We start from the raw sequence: 22,397 nt of genomic DNA, 5'->3' as shown, positions 1-22,397 counted from the left end.
GGGTTTGTGAGATCATGTCCCTCAATGTGACATCCATGAAACATTGAGCTATTCACAGGGCAATGTCATTGAGGCCTGCGCAGTGTTGGACACAGTGAGTCTCCCCCCAACACATGTTGACATGTGACGTATGTCTTGCTCTACCTGGAAATGGACAGTAGATGTGGGCAGACTACACATGGCTTTCTGTGCTGGCATTCTGCTTGTATGTGAGATGTGCAGGTACTGTGTCCCCCTCACACAACCTGTATTCATTCATGTGTGCTTCTCACATGCAGATGTACCCTGTGAGATGCATTCCTGTCTCTGCAAGACATATCTGTGGAGTTGGGATGATTCAGTATCATGCTACTGTACTGGGAGATTTTGTTACATAACACTGTGTCACTGATGTTTTCCCACTCTTGTCTCCCATGCCTGCAGCTCAAAGTACACCAGCGTAAGGCCGTGTGGAGGGCCATTGCGACCAAGGTGCGGGCCCTGGGTGTGTCTAACCACCGGCGCACCCACTGCCACTAGAGGTGGGACGACATTTCACGGCTGGCAATGAACGTTGCGGAGATGACACTGGGGCTGCTCCCTCGCAGTGGCAGGTTGGCACGGTGCAGCATGACACCACTGATGTGCCGCATCTTGGCTGTGACAAACCCTGAGCTGGATGCACGATTGAAGGAGCATCAGCAGCAAATTAGGGGTGAGTTTTCTGGGAAGGGTAACTTTGGCTGTGTGTGGCTGCATATGTACACAGCCTGTGCCAGCGCTGGGCTATGTGATGTTGGTTGTGTACTGCAGTGGCTTGTAAGTGGCCTCTGTGCTGGGTGCAGCTGTCATGCATTTGTCCTACCTGTGCTTCCTAAGGGAATTCGAGTACTGGGCATTTCAATAGCATTCTGGGTGGTGGGCTTCTGGTCTGAGCTATTTGTGTTGCTGTTTGGAGGGAGCCACATGCAGGATGTTGTGCTGTGTGGTCATCACATGGCTCACTTATGCCTGTTTTTCTTGTTTACACGCACTGTTTGAGTAACAACAGCGTGTTGGCACAATGTCAAGGCACAAGGTGGCGTGCAACATGTAGATTTAGTCAACTTCCTGGTTGCTTTGCTTGCATATGTTTGTTCTGTTGCTGATACTGAACTGACCCTACATCTCTCTCTCCCATGCAGCATCTCCAGTGGTCACGGAGGAGCAAGAGACGGACACCTGTGGTGGGGAAACAAGCACAACAGCTGCACAGGAGCCCAGTGACACAGATGTGACCAGCGCCTCGGAGGGGGACAGGAGTCTGCTGGAGGAATCACAGCCCGAGACGCAAAGTTCAACGTCATCTGATGCCATTAGTGATGCAGCCATGTTTGCGGGCACAGGGAACGGGTACTCTGCGTCATCTTCCACCACACAGCATACAGTGCCCACCCTCCCAGCCACTACCTCTGATGTTGCACGTGTTCGCACCAGTACGAGGGGAAGAGTGTCCTTCACACCAGGCACAGCAGCCCCTGCCCCTGTCCCCCCTGCTGCCATCAGTGCTGAGTCTGTGGACCTTTTGCGCCAGCTGTGTGTAGGCCAGACAGCTCTCCTCAATGCATTCATAGAACACGACAAGAATTGGCTCAGGTGGTTACTTTCATGGAGAGCATACATTCAGATGTGGGTGGGCTGCACCGGACTGTCCAGTCTTTGTCTTTCGCAGTGATGGCAGCCCTTCAACTGGTGCAATCTTGTAGTCCAGCTCCAATCCCTTTGTCCACCCCGATGCCAGTGGCCAGGTCTGATGATAGTGACCACGCTCCCCAGACCTCCAGATCACGATACAGCACATGTAGTACACAGCAGCAGCAGCAGCCCAAGTGGTCCAGGCCGCAGACACCATCCCCACAGAAAACCAAAGCCACCCCAGAGCGCAAAGACAAAAGCCCGTCATGCGACACCAGGGACCAAAAAGAAAAGAACGAAACCTCAGTGTCACATGGCTCAGAGCCATCCCCATCCAAGGACTCTCCTGTCCCAAAAGCGTCTTGCAAAGACAAGTAGACAATTTCCATGCCCACTGACAGGGTGGTGCCTGCCAAGGGTACACATAGGAAGGGCTCCAAGGCAGATTCACCCACTACCTCGACTCCCATTCCAAGCCGAGTGAAGCAGGGAAAGGAGGGCACTGTAGGGGGAACACCTGGTAAACTGGGGATGGAGGGGCAAAGGCAAGTCCAGGCAAAGCGTGCCGCTGGATCCAGCACGTTCCCAGAGGGAGGGCAAGTGTCTGCACCTGCTGCAGCCTTGGTGTTGAGTGTGCCTGTTGCATCCACACCACTTCCCATTGATCCAAAGTCAGGCAGCCATTTAGAAACCCTAAGAAGTGGAAAGGCACCCCTCCACAATCTCCCACCCACACTGTGTCTCACGTCTGCATGACTCCACCTCCATGTGCCACTACACCACCTGGTCCAAGCAGCCCTCCGGCATGCCAAGCCACTGATAGCTCTACCTCAGCTGGGCCTCTCTCTCCCCAGTCAAGTGCTCCAACTGTGCCTGACACGCAGCCAGCTCCCAGCCTGACTGACAGCCAAGTCTGACTGTTGGTCAACCTCACACACCTGTCTTTCCAACAGTAGGGCCTGTGCTGCCCATCGTGACACCCCAGACTGTGTTGCTGACCATGGCAGGGTACAGTGGCACACATTCCCTATGCAGCTTCTCATGGCCTCACCCTGTACCTTGGACTGGCCACTGGCCTTGCTGTTTGCCCCCTGCCTGTTGAGCTTCTCATGGACTCAGTCTGCACCTTGGACTGGCCACTGGCCTTGTGATTCACTGCTGTTTGCCCCTTGCCTGTGCAGCTTCTAATGGACTCAGTCTGCACCTTAGACTGGCCACTGGCCTTGTCGTTCACTGCTGTTTGCCCCCTGCCTGTGCAGCTTCTTATGGACTCACCCTGCACCTTGGACTGGCCACTGGCCTTGTTGTTTGCCCCCTGTCTGTGCTGCTTCTCATGGACTCACTCTGCACTTAGTCCTGCCCACTGGCCTTGCTGTTCACTGCTGTTTGCCCCCTGCCTGTGCAGCTTCTCATGGACAAGCTCTGCATTTTGTGCCTTTTTCTTCTCTAATGGGGCCTTTCTGTGCAATTTGTGAATAAAGACAGTTGCTCCTGTTATCTGTTTTGTCAGTGTCCTTACTGAATAAAGTCTTTACTGTGTGTATATGGTTTACTGTGCCACATGCTCTGTATGCCACTTCACCATTGCCAATGGTGTGTCTCACTTTTTCTAGTTTTTACAGGTGTGACAGGGACTTCATTTCCGCCTGACTCTGATGCTTGTGTGTGCAATGATGGTGAAATACCTTTATCATTATCATTCTTTCTTCATGTTAGCTATATTGTACACACGTCAGGTTTGGGGGCACTGCCAGCACAGTGTGTGATTATTTCCACTGGATTGCAGGCAGGCTGGCCAGGATCATCATGTATGTGTGTTCTTACTTTCTGTGTGCCCAGCAGTGTAGGTGCATGGTCATGTTGTGATGGTCAGTCATCCTAGTCAAATGGGTTACTTTCAATGTGTGCACTTGGGTGGTCAAGAAGTGAGCAGTGTGAAGGGTATGTGTTTGTCTTGAGTGTTGATGTGTGTGTGCCCATGCAATGTCAACTACGCACATGTGTCACCCAGGAGTAGAGTGCCTGTTTGTGTGATTGTTCAGGCCTGTGATTGTGATTGTGTGCACATGTGTGAGTTGTATATCGTGCACTGTGCAGTGTGTTGGTGTGTCCTTGCAGTTCTGGCTGACTCCTACTTGTTGATTTAGCCAATTGTGAGTATACAGAGTGTGTGACTGGCAAGTCAGGCTTTTGTTTTGTTGAACTGCAGTGTATCTTGATACTGTTTGTACTCCCTGTCCATACCTGTTCAACTACACTGACGTTGTGGGTGTGATGTGCTCATGCATTGCTGTCACATGGTGCTTTGTTGCCTCCAGTGTGGCATGTGGTGTGCGGTGTCATACCATCCCCTATCTGTGCTTCAGATGCCTTGACATTGTGTGTCAGCACTCCCTGTATTTGTGTATGGTGCACTCCTGCCGTGTCCACGACTGAAGTGCAAACCACTTCACTTTGTTGTCAGCTGTCCCCTTGTGTTGCCTGTGTGTGTGCCTCCCCATCACTTAATTTGTGACACTGTGATTTGTGGTGCAGATCTTTGTCCAGGAGCACTCTGCCACTCATGGCATTTCCCCAATTGGTTATCTGTGTCGTTCTAGTACTGTTTAGCAGTCATGGTTGCTCATGTGCAGTTCAACTGTCTGTGCTGGCCAGTCCTCTGGTCAAGTTGTTTCCACTTTGGTGTCCCAGACTTGTGCATCTGTGGGTGTTGTGTTAGGTGTATGTGTGTATGCTGGGGTAGTGCTTGACTTCCTGAGTGTGATGTTGTCAGTGTGCTGTTTTGCTTGTTGTTTTGGGTGTTCATGGTGTGTCACTCATGGCTGTGTGGGACTTTTATGTTTTGTGTGCACACACTGCTTGTTGTGCATGCAGTGCTGTGGGTGTATGTTGCCTTGTCCTGGCCTGGTGTGCATCCCCTGATGTCCTGCTGTGGTTCCTATGTGATTTATTGTCATGTGCATCTGTTGTGTGTTTGATGTGGCTGTGTTGTTCTGTGATGGTGCCCTTCTTGTGTGTGTTGTGGAATGTTGTCTGTGCATTGTTCCTGACTGATGTGGTTGTACACTCCTGTAGTGTATGTGCTCCCATTGACTTCCCACAGTTTGGCTGCACAGGTGATGTGTGGTCTTGTTGTGGTTCTGTGTGTGTTTCTGTTGAGTTATGTGTTTGGCTGCTGTTTTTGTGCAGACATTGGTTCTGGCATCCCTGTGTGTCTGTGTGATGTTTGTGGATACCCCCAGGGAGTGTGATTGTTTGTCTGCGTATTGACTGGACATTATTGACACCCTTCTGTGTGTCTGGCACTTGGGTTGTGTGCTGCAGGTGTGAGGGGTTATGTGTGGAGAATCCTACGTGTGCTTGACAGTCATGGAGTGTGTCAATGTGCCCTGTGTGTTGTGCTGCTGGCATACTCCTGTGAAGGCTGTTCGCAGTTTGACTTCAGGGCCTTCCTTTCATCCCTGTGCCTATACATGGGTTGCCTTGCTTGCTCCCATATTTGTTGCACTGAGGTGACTGTTGTTTGAGTTCACTCACTGTGCCAGCCATGTTTGCTTTGATGGGGTGAGGGTGTTGTTCTCTGTTCCTTGTCTTGCATGTGATGTACACATGATTGTTGGTTGTCTCCTTGGCCTCCCATTTGTGTGCACCTCCCTTTGGCTTTCCTATATGTTGTGCTTCATTGCTGCTAGCATGTGGTGTGTGTATGTGGCTGTGTGTCAGTGTGGGGTGTGTCTGTGACTTGGCAGGCTGTGTGTCAAGTAGGATGTTTGTTGATTGTATGTGTGTGTGTTCATTTTGTGCTTGTACTCAGCTTTCTTGCCATGAATGTGGTGTTGTTGTGGTGTGTGGGTTGCCCTGGGCCTGTGCTTCCGTGCTGTGAGTTCCTCTGCAGCCACTCCTTCTTTGGCTGTCTCCCTAGTTGTTAATTGTGTGGTGCAGGGTGTGGATTCACCTAGCTTGTTGTTGGGCATGGGGGTGCACAGGGTGGTGCACATGGCATGTCCATTCGGGGGGCAGAGTGTGGAGTGTGGAGGTGTGGCCCTGTGTACTTTGTGCCCTGCCCATGCCTGCACTGGCCCTGCCTTCTCCATTGTGCGCATGTTTTTCCTTGTCTTCACCTCTGCAGTGGCATGACCGGGACATTACTTGGAGATCGCGGTGATGTGTGAGCTGGCTGCGGAGGGGTGACTTGGTAGCAGGTAGGGACTGTGTGGGTATACTTGTGGATGTGTTCCTGTCCCCACCAGGGTGTCTGGTGTGGCCAGGGACCCTGTATCAGCCCATGAGTTGTGTGTTGTGGTTGTGGGTGGGATTGTGTTGTTGCGTACCTGCGGCGGCATCCGCGACGGTCCATGAGTTGCTAATTATGTATCAGGTACAGAACCGGAAAGACATGAAGAGCTGGATCCATTGCGGTCTGGAACGGGAATCAGGTTTCACGCACTGCTGGCGAGCTTCTGCTGTGTCTAGTTGAGCGGTTTCTCCACTGCAGTCCGTCTGGCTTTTTGTGGCATCCTGATTTGTACAGCGGACGTGACGTCATTCCGCACGGCGATGAGTCTCCATTCACCCCCACCGCCGCGGTAGCAGGCGCACTTTGATGGGGGTGCACGTCGCGCCGTGGCCGACGGAAAATGGTCTGTGTTTGGCCATACTAATAAGGCGAGTGTGAGACTCGCTGCTGGTGTGCGGAAAAAGGCATTTTCCGCCACCGCAAGCAACACGCTGGTGCCATCGGCCGCCATCCTAATAGACCCAATATTCTCCAAACTGAATTCAGTGGTATGTACATAATGTACATAACTTTTTAATGCTTTGTAAAAATTACCTAAGGAAAGAAGATGTATATGGGAGTTAGATAAAAAAGAGTGTCACAGTGGTATGAAAAGATATATCACAGGAGTAGTCTAGTCACAATTAAAAGATGAGAACATATTGTCTGCCTGTATATGAATTAGAAAGAAGTAATACTTGTTAGGCATGAATTGGAAAGTGTTTTTATCAATGTGGCTTTTAACTTATATGACCGCTTTGCATATACTTAGATGGTGAGATATGGTTCTTGTTGTTGCACATAGCTATATATACGGTGAGACTTTTGAGTTTACTTAAAGATGCAGGCAATACACTTGCACTCATTCATTCACTGAGGCATTACCCATGCACTCGTCCGCTCACCCAGTCATTATTAATGCATTCTTCCAAACACCCAGATAGTAGTGATATACTCATGTAAATATGCAAGTAGTAACTATGCCAATATGGAAAGACCCCTGGTGTTCTGATAGACATAGGGAATCACCTACAGGCAGTACCTGTATACTCAGAAAATCCCTACCTAGGTACTATGTATGCACCAATTCAATCATCCAAGGAGTGTTCATGCATTTGACAACAAATACATGCTTTTACAAGTTTTACTGCACAATATGTAGTCTTTTAAAACCATCTGGTGAATTATATATGAAGCTGTGAAATACTCTTAGATATAGTTGGAAGAACGAGTGAGGCATATGCTTTGATAAACATTAACGTGCAGATTGTTATATGCACCGTTTCCCAAAAGTTAAATCTGATACATTTAAGTATAACAGTACTCAGATAGTAAATAAAGCAGTAACACAGTGGTACAGAGGCATCCAATAGGTACTATGTTGTGTTTGTATTCATAGTGTTGAGGCACTCTATATACTTCTGCACATGGGGCTAAATTTAGAAGAAAGTAATGATTATTTAAGTGCAGGAAGGGAGACACCTTTCTGTACAAAAACATTCACAAGAGGTATTTTCCTCTTTGTATGTGTGCTGTAGAATGCAGCACACATAGAAACAGGAAAAAATGAGGAGAAAGAAATGTATTTGTTCTCATTGCATCTCCCTACACCTCCCATGGGGAGCACCACCCACAGCAACACCCATGCCATGCTACTTTCTTGCAAAGTGCTGCCTGAAAAGCACTTGTATTTTTAAGGCCATGAAAAGCTACGCGGAGTAGCTTTCTGTGGCTTTGTAAATATAGATCAAGATTACGGAGCCGGTGTGTCAAAAAAAGTGATGCTCAAGGAAAGTGCATGGGACTTGTAAATATTCCTTCTTGCCTTCATGTTCATTTTAAAATTGACAACATAAGGGGTAAACAGTTATTTCACAATGTATAAGTGAGAAGTGAGATATGCTGTATCGGTGTTGTACAAGAGGGTGCTAAAATGTTAAAAGGTAACTAATAAATACATTTTTGTGCTTTGCCCTGTGTTTGTTATATTGAAGTAAGTGCATGTAGTCATATTTCTCCGTTCATCTGTAGATTTAAAACTGCAAAATAACATGAAAACAGTTTTTGTATTATGTGTAACTTAGGGGTTGATTCCGATCCGGGTCGGACAGCTCTTCGAGAGCTGTTCGTAGCCTTACCTTGCGATCGGCTCGTACCCGGAGCTGGTCCGTCCGGGTGATGAAGTACGATTCGCATAACTGACAAAAATCAGACTGACACGTAGGCTGCGATTCAAGCTTCATTTTCCGCACGAGCTGTACATCCGACTGCTGAACTGAGTCTCCCGGAAGCAGCTCCCACAGCAGTTTCCGGACGGAAAAGTACGATGCGCAAATTATACGCGCCGGACGGGTCGCCACATACAGCACGTCACAGCATCCGGAAAAGAAGCACATCAGGTACGATTCGCGCTAGAACACAATCCACGGCTACGAGACAGACCAGCTAGCAACAGGTATGAGACAGAGCAACAAGCAGCGTGTACGAGACGAACACATCATGAATCCCATCGCGCAGGTCATACCAGTACTGTACATCTATGACCGGATCAGGAAGAGACGTGGATGGTGCAGGCGGTAAGTCAGATACCCACAAACAAATGACACGTGCCCGCAAAATGTCACACACACCCAGAGGATCCATATTTTATCCACTAGCAACAGGCCACCATAGGGGTTGCATGGCCATCACCACTACCACCCCCATTCATAGGGGACCTGTTGCCCATCACTACTGCCACCCCCACCCATAGGGTTCATGTTGCCCATCACTACTGCCACCCCCACCCATAGGGGACCTGTTGCCCATCACTACTGCCACCCCCACCCATAGGGGACCTGTTGTCCATCACTACTGCCACCCCCACCCATAGGGGACCTGTTGTCCATCACTACTGCCACCCCCACTCATAGGGCTTATGTTGTCCATCACTACTGCCACCCCCAACCATAGGGCTTAGGTTGCCCATCACTACTGCCACCCACAACCATAGGGGACCTGTTGCCCAGCACTACTGCCACCCCCAGCCATAGGGCTCATGTTGGCCATCACTACTGCTACCCCCAGCCATAGGGCTCATGCTGCCCATCACTACTGCCACCCCCACTCATAGGGCTTATGTTGCCCATCACTATTGCCACCCCCACCCATAGGGCTTATGTTGCCCATTACTACTGCCACCCCCACCCATAGGGGACCTGTTGCCCATCACTACTGCCACCCCCACCCATAGGGGACCTGTTGCCCATCCCTACTGCCTCCCCCACCCACAGGGGACCTGTTGCCCATCACTACTGCCACCCCCACTCATAGGGCTTATGTTGCCCATCACTACTGCCACCCCCACCCATAGGATGGATGATGCGCCACACATCCATCATACACCAACATTAGGTTTGTCAGCAAAATACATCCCCCCTAACATCATGTCAACAGTGTGTAGTCTGTGACAAATGCCCACAACAGTGAATATGACTTCGAACATACAATGTAACTACCATCACATGTGTGACCAAAAACTGAGTGTGGCCTACACAAGGCAAGCATCACAATAGCACTGTGTCAATGTGCACTAACACCCCCTCACTGTGTAGAACAAAAGTTAAGTATGGGGTTGCAAACTGCAGCAAATGTTGAGCATTGTGGAGATGGGGTCTAAAACCCTCCTCATCACAGTGACCAAAGGGTAAGTGTCATCATGGTCAAAGCTGTAAATGTCAAACAGCATGTACGATTCCTGGTCCCAACACATGAAACAATTTAGGGGCAAAGTAGTGGTTGTGTCCCATACCCATAGAGATGTGGTGAGGCTAACAGTGCTGTGAAAACCTAACATACACTCGGCCATGTGCAGACAAGCAACACCCATGGGGGCTGACATTGCATACAGTGTACAATGACACAAAAGCTGAAGTGACCATCACAAAGCATAAACATATCTCGAAAATAGACACACAAATCAAAACATCATGTGTGGACTGTAGGTGTCAGGTCACAAACTCCCATTCCATGGCAGCAATGGGACTTAACAACCAGGATAAATGTGCAGAATGATGTGATATGACTCACAGGGACAGCAGGGAAAATCACAAAAACCGCTTCCAGACAATGGCCCACAACAGTAATACCAATGCACTGATGCAGATGCACAAACACAAACAGGCAACCTCACACTGCACATCTGACACAACATGTGTGTGTGTGTGTGTGTCTCAATATCCCCAGCCAACTACACAACACATGAGGGGGGCTGAACCACAGTGACACAGATGTGGACACAGTGCTATACAAAAGTAAACCATCATTGGGACACCCTTAGTGGGCAATCAGGCATTGTGAGATGAGAGGGAGCACAACAGACACATGTGACACAAGCTGGATTGAACACAAACTAACACAGCAAGAGACTGATACACAACAGCACTACCCCCAAGGACCAGACATTGGGGTGACACAAGCATGCATGACACCTCCACTGTGATGACAAAGGTAGATGTTGTACAAACTGGGAAACGCAGACATGTGTCCTGTGCCACAAACATACATCACACCTACACAAACACAAATCACTCATCATGGCATGTCATCCATGGACAAACGGGAGCTAGGGGCCCATCCATGCAACTATTTACATCAGTCCACCCTCAACACCACACACCATGAACTACAACAACGTGCATCTGTGAAACCCACATGGACAGGTGACATTGCACATGCACCTATGACAAACACAGGAATGTTGGGAGGAACTAAGGTGCACAGACTCCTCACACAAGGACAGTTTACAACCCTGGTGAATGACAGACATACTGCCCAGTAAGCGATACATGGCCATGACGTCAAAGCTCACCTAACCTTATGAATACCTGCCACAGTCCCAGGGCAATGCAGAACCCAAGGTGAACCACAAGGCACACATGCTGATACCTGCACACATTGCAGCCCTGAACCCGACAAGTGGGAGCAGTCACACACACATACACATGTCTCAATCACTGAAAGGTACCACCTAGGGACAACTACATGATATTGCGAACAAACAAGTGCTTTGGGGAACCCTGACTGTGTCCCATCTGCGTCTGACCACATCATCACCACTCAGAACAGACAAATTCCAATGATGAACCACCAATTAACAGTAGGTGTCATGCACCCACACATCTGGTAGCCCATGGCAAAGTTGTGGGATGAACACAGTACCAATCAGCAAGCATCAACAACAGGAACATATCAAGGGAACACTGCCTGTGGGCCCAGGCTCTGTCACGGGACAACACATCCGTGACATAGCCTGAGGGGACCCAACTCCGGTGTAAGTCCAGTTGTGCCAAACATAGTCACAGCACATCCCACTCATGTCAGCAGAACACTTGGTCAGTCAGCCATCAGTTACCACACAATGAAGGCTCTGGTCACAACAGCCTGGATACGTGAGGCTCCCCTAAGTCATCTGCACATACTCAACACATATATACAGCAAGTTGCACAGAGGACCCAGTTGCTCCTATACCAATGATCCAACACCTGTGGGGCCAGTAGAGATGCACCCAAAGTCAGGGAAATAGACAAATTGGACAATGGGAAGCACATCAAATGTGCATGGGTGCAAGCCACAGATGTGACCATGCAAATGAAATGTTCACAGAGATGTCCACAAATTGTTGATCATGACACACATAGTTAGCTGCAGAGGATGACATGGATACCGACCAGAACAGGATACATATCTCATGGACCACATGGAGTACCTCACATCAACACCTCAGTATTCAGCATTGGAAACCAAGCATTGCATACATTTGCAAGGGCATGCTAAACATAATCAACCTAATGTACAGCTAAATCAAGATCCCAATGATAAAGAAAAGTCTTATTCAGCATATGAAAATTGAAACGTCCATTCAAACAAAAGGCCAATGGCCAGTCCATCATCAAGTTTCAAGGAGTGAACTTGAGTGACAACTGTCACACGTTGCTTGCCTGCACTGGAAGGACAGGGGACATCACCTCGGAGGGGCATACATGGGGGCAGGCCAGGCACCGCAGGGACAGGATCAGGGCGCAGCAAAAGGAGGCAGTGAAGGGGTGGTGGATGCAGGAGAGTTACTTGCAACTGCAGTGGAGCTGACTGAAGTGGTGGGTGCAGTCACAACTGTGGGGCACACGTCAGATGGGGTAGGTGCCGGCACAACTTCAGTGGGCAGGTCAGATGGAGTTGATTGGGTCCCCACTGCAGACGGGGTAGTCGTGGACTCAACTGCAGTGCCTAAATCCATGTGAGCAGAATAGGGTGCAGGTGAGGTCGGCAGGACAGAGGGGGGGACACGGTCCCCACATCAGTGGCACTAACCGTCTGACCGGGTGTGGAGGAGCAAGTGGTGGGGGGAGGGCCTCAGCATTTTGGGGATGGTGTATCTGTGGGTGGGGAACCCGGGGCAGGGTGTGGCGGGGGAACCTCTGGAGTGGTGGCCTGGGGGATGGAGGACGGAACCTTTGCCTTGGAGCTGCGTGGAGGCGGTGGGGTCTTGCTCTTCCGGCTCTGGGGGGACTTGCGGGTGGGGGCCTCAGTGTGACTGTGCCTAGGGAAGGGTGTCCGGGTGTGAGGGGCACTCCCCTCTGTGTGTGGGGACTTCCTCTTCCCCTTGTAATCTGGATCTGCTGGGTCAGTGGGGAAGAGGCCAAGGTCACAGTGGAAGAGCTTCTGTGGAGATGGGGTTGCAGGTGAGGCAAGGGAAGGGGGCTGGGAGGGAGAGGTTTCGGACGACTGCGGAGTGGTTGTGGATGGCTGTGTGTGTGTCTGCAAATCAGCCCCTGTGAGTGTGGTACCAGTCCCCTGCACTTGCTTGTGTGCACGTCTAGACCTTGGTTTGGGTGTTTGTGTGCTGCCCGTGTCTGTGGCTTTGTGAGAATGTGCAGGTGTGCGTGTGCTTGGGATAGGTAGGCTGCTAGGAATCGTGGGTGGTACAGGGGTAGGAGGGGTGCAGGACTGTTGGAGGAGGGACACTACTGCCGTCAGGGAGGAGGCCATGGACGGATTGGTCCTCTGTAGGGCAGACATGCCCTATGTAATGCCCTCTATGAACGATACCAGTTGCATCAACAGAGTGGTGTGTGCATGGAGGACACTGAGCATCGATGACTGCCCTACATGGATCTGTCTAAGTAAGTCCACAGACTTCTCACTCAGGGCAGCAGGGGACACAGGGGCAGGGGGTGCGGTGCCTGGCACAAAGGAGACATGCTCCCGAACACGGGAGCCTCCACGGACCTCTGGGATGGGAGCCGATGGGAGGGTGGTGATGGGGGTGGTGGGGGCGGTGGCGGGGACAGCCTCACTGGCTGGGGTTTGGTGGATGCTGACACCCGCCTCCACAAGGGAGTCATCCTCAGAGCTGCTGTGGAGCTCAGCTGGGGTGGATGGTGCTGATGACTCCTCGGTGTGGCTCCACTCGCCCTCCGTGCAACTGGGTCCCCCCGACTCCTCTCCTTCTGTCCCTGTCAGGCTCTGTGGCTCCTCCTGGTCCGTGGAGCTGTCTGCTCCTGTGGCCGTGGATGTATCTGGATAGGAATAGGAAGAAAGAGAAAAACATCAGTCACCTGCACTGACTGCACACACCACAGTGAGTACATCACATCACAGGGCAAGCCCTGGCATCATCAGCTGAACACTGCTCAAAGTGCCAACACTGTTTAGAATAAGCCAATTGTCATTCTCAACATCAACCATGGCACACATATCCCTCCTTGACTTGCACCCATATGTCTGTTGCATGTTGGATGCTAATACCCCAATGTCCCGACATGCACCACCCACACATCAGTTGGACATGCAAGTGAACATGTAGGAGTTTGTCACTATACACACCCCACATCTCTTGCCACAGTTCAGGTGTCCGGATGAAGGGATGGGCAGAGACTCATTTCACATGCTTGTGATGCATGCCAAAAACACACACTCTGATGTTCTCATGTCCTGATATTCAATGCCACAATGGGGTGCATGGTGCACACTTGAACACAATGTAGGATCACTTATCATCATCATGAAATTTACTTTATTCGGTTTATGCAAAACCATAAAAGTATACTAAAAGACATATTCTGTCACTAAAAAAGATAAAAACCATGATTTACATATAAGACTATATACAAAAATTTACAAACATATTTTGAATGAATTACAAAAAAAAAACACAAAATAAATTCAGTTAATTCAGATTAAAAGGTTTAGACAGATTATGCTTGACTTGTTTTCCTTATAATTTTTACTGCCGCAGAAAGGAAACTAGCAACATTAAAGACTTCCCACACATTTGACAATAACTGCAGGTAAAGGAGAGCTGGCTTAACTAGCACAAAGCCCATATTAACTAAAATTGGGAGAATGAAGCGCTTCCTGATACCAGTAAGATCTTCGCAGAAAAAAATAAAATGCATGGTATCCTGAACAGAGAAATCATCGCATGAGCAGACCCCAAGATCTTCCACCCTCTTCCAGCCTGGCGATTCACTTAAAAGAAAATTAAATTGATCTAATCTGAATCTAACCTGTAGAAATCGGTGATTGGGGTTTGTAACCATGTCTAGATATGGTTCCATGGTCAGGGTAGTCTTCCGCAATTGATGAGCCCTTACTGTCGGTTTTACCATCTCCCGTTCATCTCCAGCCATTGTAGCTATTCGCAAATATGAATCTTTAACCCACTTTATATCTCACCTCAGCAGTTTTTCAGGAAAATTATATATTTCAGGTCTGCCAAGTTTTACTGACAAGTTATGGACATATTAAAGCCAGGGAATGCGACACCCATAATCAAGGGCCAAACAATCTTTCAGGATTTCACGATTTAGCCCTAATTCAGGGTTTAACCAGGTAACAATCCATTTTAACAGCGGTGCCATGGCAATTAAATGTGTTATGTTATGTTATGTTAAGCCGCACTTTTTGAGCGCACGGCTACCCCATAAGGGTGTCCCGGCGCTTTGGCAAAGAGGCCCAGAGAAACAAGAAACCAAAGGCAAAAACCTACTACCGTCACAGCGGGTTACTTAGTAAAAAACAGAGTTTTCAACTCCTTCCTGAAAGCCAGGAGGTTGTTCGCTTTCCGAAGGGAGAGTGGGAGCTCGTTCCACAAGCAGGCTGTCACGTATTGGAAGGAACGACCTCCCATCCGAATACGTTTGACCACAGGTACCTCCGTTTTAGCCTGGTCCGCCGACCTCAGCAGCCTCCGCGGCACATAGAAAACAATACGCTTCCTCAAATAGTTAGGGCCAATTGCATGAAGGGCTTTAAATGCCAGAGTGAGGAGCTTAAATCTAATTCTCCCCGAAATTGGGAGCCAGTGCAGCCTAGCCAAAAGCGCAGAGGCACTAGCTCTCCTGGGCAGCCCTTAGATAGCTCTGGCCGCCGAATTCTGAACAATCTGCAGTCTAGATAACAGATACTTAGGTAGGCCTGCAAAAAGAGCATTTGCATAGTCCAGGCGGGAGCCCACAAGCGCCTGGACTACCTTCCTACGATACTGCAGTGAGAGTAGAGGAAGAAATTTCCTGAGCATCTTGAGGATGCTGAAACATTTCCCTGCTAATCCCAGAATGTGTGGACGAAAAGATAGAACATCGTCAAACACCACTCCGAGATTTTTTACCTGAGAAGAAGGCTTCTCTGGGGGGGACATGTCCTGGGGCCACCATGTCTTCCAGCCCGGATCAGGGGCACAGCCGAAAAAGAGCAGCTCAGATTTGTCTGAGTTGCATTTCAGGCTGTGCCGCTGAAACCACGCAAAGACTGCACTCAGACAGTCCTTGATTCTGCCGCCGCTGAAAGCCTCTCCCTTCCTGCAGGTGAACAATAGCTGGGTGTCATCAGCGTATGAGATGACCCGGGCCCCAAACGCCTCTGCTACCTCCGCAAGAGGGGCCATAGATATGTTGAAAATGGTGGGGCTCAGGATAGAACCCTGAGGCACCCCCACCTCCAGCGAAAGCATTTCGGCCGAGAACGGCGGAGCCCAGATCACCTGTCGGCGGTCGGCAAGAAAGGATTGAAACCAATCCAGCACCGTCCCTCGCAGACCAATCTCCCTAAGTCTTGAGAGAAGACCTGCGTGTGGGACGGTGTCGAATGCCGCCGATAGGTCCAACATAACTAACATAGCCTTTCCCCCATGGTCGAGCGTCTCCCTGATGGCGTCGGTAACCTCTACCAGAGCCGTCTCCGTGCTATAATTCGCACGAAAGCCGGACTGGGAATCATGCAGCAGTTTGTTGTTCTCAATAAAGGTGGTCAAAGTATGCTGAACATGTTTCTCCAACACCTTCGCCAGAGCAGGGAGGAGGGAGATTGGTCTGTAGTTAGCGCATTGCAGGGGGTCGAGCAGAGGCTTCTTAATCAGCGGCAGAATGAGTGCGTGTTTCCATTGGCGCGGAACCACCCCTGAACTCAATGAAAGATTAAGCAGGGGGTTCAGCAAACTGTTCAACGCCGAGGCCACCTTGCCCAAGCATTTCGCCGGACAAACATCCAAAGGCGAACCAGATTGCAGCCTGGATAACAGCTCCAGCGAAGTCTCACAGGACAACTGGGGAAAAACAGATAGTGAGGGCCCAGATTCAGCCTGAAAGGGAGCTAAATAGGTCAACTTGTCCCCTAACACAACGTCAGCCGTTTGGGAATCCACCGTTGGAAAAGTGGCCTGAATCATTGAGATTTTAGTCACAAAAAAGTCGGCGAGCTGTTTGATCCATTCTTCCGAATGAGAATGGACCGGGGTCCCTGCTACCGGGTTGACAAACTCCTTCACGATCCTAAAGAGTTCCCGGCTCGTATTCTCGGCTTTATCAATTCTCTGCTCCAGATAATTCTTTTTGGCTGCGGCAATCTGCTTATAATAAGATTTTATCGCGTCTCGGTAGTTCATTCGCTCCACAAGGTCGTACTTATGCCGCCACCGCCTTTCCAACTTTTTGCAGTCTTGTCGCATTGTACGTAAAGTGGAAGAGAACCAAGGAGCAGAATTGAGATGAGGTGCTGTTCTAGCAGGCTTCAAAGGGGCCAGCTCCTCGAATCTTGCCTGCATCCAGTTCTGGACCAGGATGAGGTCGGTTTCCAGAACCCCTGTCAATAGACACGGATATTGGCAGAGAGCCTCGGAAAGCATATCTGCTGTCACTAGGTGGTAGGCTCTAAATTGCCGGGGGCCTTCCTCCCGAGCCCTTTGACTAAGCTTATATTCAAGCACTAAGACAAAGTTTATCAGATAATGATCTGACCAAAGGACCGGGAGTGGAGGGGACACCTCAATAGGCTTGGTGGAAAAGATCACATCTAATGTGTGGCCTTTCTCGTGAGTGGGGCTATGGATAAAAGGGGCTAGCCCTAACATCTCTGTAATCTCACGGAGTTTGATAGCCTCAACATCGGTAAGGCAGTCCATGTGCAAATTCAAGTCGCCTAATAACAAGCAGTGCGCCGAACGCATACAGGGTACTGATAGGGCCGACTGTAGGTCCTCAAAAAAGGACCCAATGGGTCCAGGGGGTCTATAGAGGAGAATTCCAGTACAGGTCTGAGACGCCGATAGATGGAGTGTGAAACCTAATGCTTCACATCCGGCAATGTTGTCCACCACAAAGGAGGAGCAGTCAAAGACCTTGTCCACTATCAGAGCCACCCCACCGCCTCTTCCCTCAGTTCTATCCCTCCGTAAGATGGAATAGTTAGGCGGGACAGCACAGGCGATGTCGGGTTCAGAACCCACTCCCAGCCAAGTCTCAGTTAAAAATAAACAAGAGATCTTGGAATGCGCGAGAAGATCCCATATATCCGAAGTATGATGAGGCAGGGACCTAGTATTAAGCAACGCGCAATGACAGTATTGAGGAGGGGTAGAAGAATTATGAGTAGATGATAATGTGGGGAGCCAATTACACACGGGGCAGCCCTTACCCAAACGGCGACCGCCGGGGAAAAGAGACAAACATCCCGAGCGAGTGGGGCGCAAAGCACACAAGGAAGCAGCGCTGTACGTAATCATCCCGTAGCTACAGGTAGTCACCTCTGATACAGCAGACAGCCGGAGCCGTGAGCCAGAGTCCGACCTCGTCCGCCTCCGAAACGCTGACGAGCGCAGACGGGCAGGACTCTGGCACGACTCAGGCGCAGGGAAGGCGCTCCGCTGCGCGTTACCGCTGCGCGAGACCAGCGAGCATTAAATAGCGTCGTCTCGGCGTCCCAGGTGACCTGGACGCTCAAAGATGGCGCTCGCGCTTACTCACCAATGCAAGATGGCGCTAAACCAAGTGAAACCCACAACCTCCCGGTAACCCGGACCCGCCAAACAGCGGTGGTGATTCCAGATTATGGTGCAAGGTAGGGGCCAGGAGCGCGTTTTAAAAGCAGGGGAGAAGGCAAAAGTAAAACAAACAAATGTCCACAAAACGGGGTATTTTAAAAACTAGGCTGAATAAGAATAGCGCGCGACCAGCGCGAACAGCAGCGGGGCACCGATAGTATTCTCGCCCTCAAGGGCACTAAGCAGACTCACCTTCCACTCAGCTCGCCCTAAATAGCGTCGTCTCGGCGTCCCAGGTGACCTGGACGCTCAAAGATGGCGCTCGCGCTTACTCCCCAATGCAAGATGGCGCTGAACCAAGTGAAACCCACAACCTCCCGGTAACCCGGACCCGCCAAACAGCGGTGGTGATTCCAGATTATGGTGCAAGGTAGGGGCCAGGAGCGCATTTTAAAAGCAGGGGAGAAGGCAAAAGTAAAACAAACAAATGTCCACAAAACGGGGTATTTTAAAAACTAGGCTGAATAAGAATAGCGCGCGACCAGCGCGAACAGCAGCGGGGCACCGATAGTATTCTCGCCCTCAAGGGCACTAAATCTTAAACAAAACCCGCTCCACATTCCTGATGAACAATGTAGCTAGCTGTTGATTGTGGGACAGATAAAATATTCCTAAAGAACTTATCTTCAATCACCTGGATGGCCTTCACATTCCTGCAACCCCACAGGTCAGCCCCATACATTACAAGGGAGACACATTTGGCTCTATAGATTTTTAAGAGGGCCTTCATTGGTCTAGCTCCCAATTTGTGGGCAAAACCTAAAACAGCCAATGTAGCTCTAGTCAGGACGTTTCTTTTAGCTATAATTTGGGTTCCCCAAGAGCCCTGATCATCAAATAAGACCCCTAAGTACGGGAACGTAGATACCCTGGTTAATATGTTCCCTTCGCAGTAAAAAGTTTTGACCCTTGTGGTCCTGCAGCCAATTGCCATTACATGGGATTTAGAAAAAATTAAGGAAAGGTCAAAGGATCTCATAAAGACCGTGAAAGAATTTAAAAGTAATTGTAATCCAACCGCGGTTCTAGCTAGAAGGGCAGCGGAAGTGCCGGGATCAAGCGTTTCCCTACACGAGGGATATCTTTACAGCCAGCGCTTAAAATCAAATCCAGGTTATTAATGTAAAGGGTAAAGAGTAGAGGCGCCAGGATGCACCCCTGCCTAACGCCATTGACAATTTTTATTCCTTCGGTACAATTGCCCGTCTTATCGTAGGATCACTCATAGAAAATGAAATGCCATGGCACTGGCATGCCTGGAAAGTCAGTCAACACTGTCTCCTGTCACAGGGGCAGGGCATCCAGACAACAACAGTATGCACTGTGTCACAATCATAGCTCAAGGGTAAAGTAAACTCTGCATCTGACAAGTGCACTTGCCCATCCCCTGCAAACAACATGTCCAGGAACCAGAAGACCCCACATAATGCAAATCAGACATATGAGTCTGCAAACACAACTCCATGTACATTAGCACATTACAGTCTTCCGTGCATGTAACCCAGCTGCCTGAAGTACACGGTTGCATACACCAGTGTGCGCTGTCAGATGATCACACACCTATATGTCACACAGGTCTTGTCTCTCACAGTCACATCTAAGATGTCCTGCTGACCCTGAAAATCATTGCCACCTAGTTGTACGTAACAGGAAGCCACACCATAATGACACAGAGGCAGACACCTGAAGGCACATGTCACGAAGCACAACCTGTAGGTTGATACACATGAGTGGGATTACAGAGTGTTTCTAAATGCCCTTGAAGAGGCATGACTGCCCAGATCTACGTGAAACAGTGTTTGGCCCTGGACATTAGTCAGGTGGCTAAGCAAGTGTGACATACTTGATATACATACTCCTGAGGCCCTCAAATTGGAGTCCCCTGCTGCATGGGTTTGTTAGAAATACCCCAGCTACATGTGGTGAGTCAGACCAGCAATTGGAACACATATCAAGGGCACACACAGATCACATGTCAGATAACAGGCATTGGGCAAACAATTGAACCACCCATGAAACACACAACAGAGTCACTGGAACAGATGCTGTCCGGTAGCTGAAGCATAGCTGACTGCAGGGACACAGTGCCCTAGTGACTCAAGCAACAGACTGTAGGGGCCACACCTGTGGAACAGATGAGTAGGGTGCATCACACAATTGAGGGACCTGAGTATTGGACTACAAGACCTACGTAATGTGGAAGTGTGACCAGGCCAAAAAACTGAAATTAGCATGTCAGACATAGTACACAGATTAGGCATGGATTTACCCCCTTCTTGCTGCTGTCTGGCCTTCAGCTGCCTATCCAGGTCTGGGAAGACCACCGCCAGGATCCGGAGCATGTGGGGGGTCAGTGTCCGGTGTCTGCCCCTCCTGCGTGGAGGTGACAGCTTCAGCTGGACTCTAGCTATCCTCCGGGTCCAGCCCCGAAGGTCCTGCCACCTCTTCTGGCAGTTGCGGATCCGGCGCTTGTAGACTGCCACCGAACGAACTGCCCGGGCGATGGTCATCCATATCTCCTGCTTCCGGTGGGCATCAACCTGTGAGGATGACAAAGTTAAAAGTACATTAACACAAATGCCCCAGATTTGTGCTGCACACATTTGGATATAGATGTCATCATCACAAAGGAAAATGAGTTACACAGGTAGTGCAACCATGGGGAAGGACAAATCACCTGCATGTATGACATGATAACAATGCCTGGGAAGTTTAAGCTTGCACTAATGCACTTTATCAGCAGAACACTTGTTCATTACATGTACCTACACACTTTGGGTGATGAAAGTAGTCAGTGAGAATGCTTGCCACTGGTGTACACACTGCTAGTACTGCTAGTCAGACAACATGCACAATTAGGAAGGCAGTGGACTGCACACTCACCTGCCCCCCTGGGTTCCCATACAGCTTGCTGTACTGTGGAAGGAGCCCGTCCAGCAGGGCCTGGTTCTCCTCCTCAGTGAAGGCTGGGGCCCTCTCCAGAGTATGTGCCATTGCAGGAGCGAGAGGATGCAGAGACAGCAGCAGTGGTAGCAGGGATGTGGTCCAGGAGCATGTAGTGCAGGCAAGTGAGCTCCCTGGGGGCCAGCCAGCCTTACATCTGTGCTGCAGACACAGAATCTGTGCCATGTGTCCCAAGTGATAGGTCCAACACGGTTGCATTGTATAAATCTGCCCAATCCATGGAAATGTACGACTCGTACACGCCTTCCGCATCATTCAGATCTTCACCTTCATGAAACACTAGGAATTGCAACATTGTTGGAGCCATCCAACTGAATTTCCAGCGCACAACTCGTACAAGTTTTGAATCCGCATCCGTCTCCATGACAGTCCAGAGCCAATGGGTGCGTCCGGCTCGGTCAACTGACTGTACAACACGTATTTTGAAAATACACATGCACTGGTCTCCATACGATTCAATGGCCAAGGCGTACGCCTGTCTCGGACCATGCCTGTCGATGCGTATGCATGATAGTCACCCGCGTCGGACCTCATTGCAGTCAATGGCAAAGCGCACGCACGGCTCGGTCATGAACCGTGCAATGCGTACGCATTGTCACCCCCGTCAGACCTCATTGCTGTCAATGGCAAAGCGCACGCACAGCTCGGTCATGAACCGTGCAATGCGTACGCATTGTCACCCACGTCGGACCTCATTGCAGTCAATGGCAAAGTGTACGCACGGCTCGGTCATGAACCGTGCAATGCGTACGCATTGTCACCCACGTCGGACCTCATTGCAGTCAATGGCAAAGCGTACGCACGACTCGGACATGAACCGTGCAATGTGTACGCATTGTCACCCGCGTCAGACCTCATTGGTGTGACTATTCGACAGATTCAACACACAATTACTTGCCAGGGACACCTGTGCACACCTACCACACTACAAAATTGGCCACACAGTGTCCCATGGCATGTAAGGCTGCATTCCCTGTGTGTTGGGGTGCACATTTGGTTGGTTGGATGGCACTTTTGTTCAGCCACTCCCAGGCTGTGCACGTGTACATGGGGGCAGAATCCTTTGTGTGTCATGCACGTTACCACTGTGATGTGCAAATGTACAGTAATGGGCATGAGTCACGAACACAGTTTTATGTTGGATATGT

This window comes from Triturus cristatus, chromosome 6, assembly GCF_964204655.1.
Source record: "Triturus cristatus chromosome 6, aTriCri1.1, whole genome shotgun sequence".
Lineage (NCBI taxonomy): Eukaryota > Metazoa > Chordata > Amphibia > Caudata > Salamandridae > Triturus > Triturus cristatus.
This window is presented reverse-complemented; position numbering follows the sequence as displayed.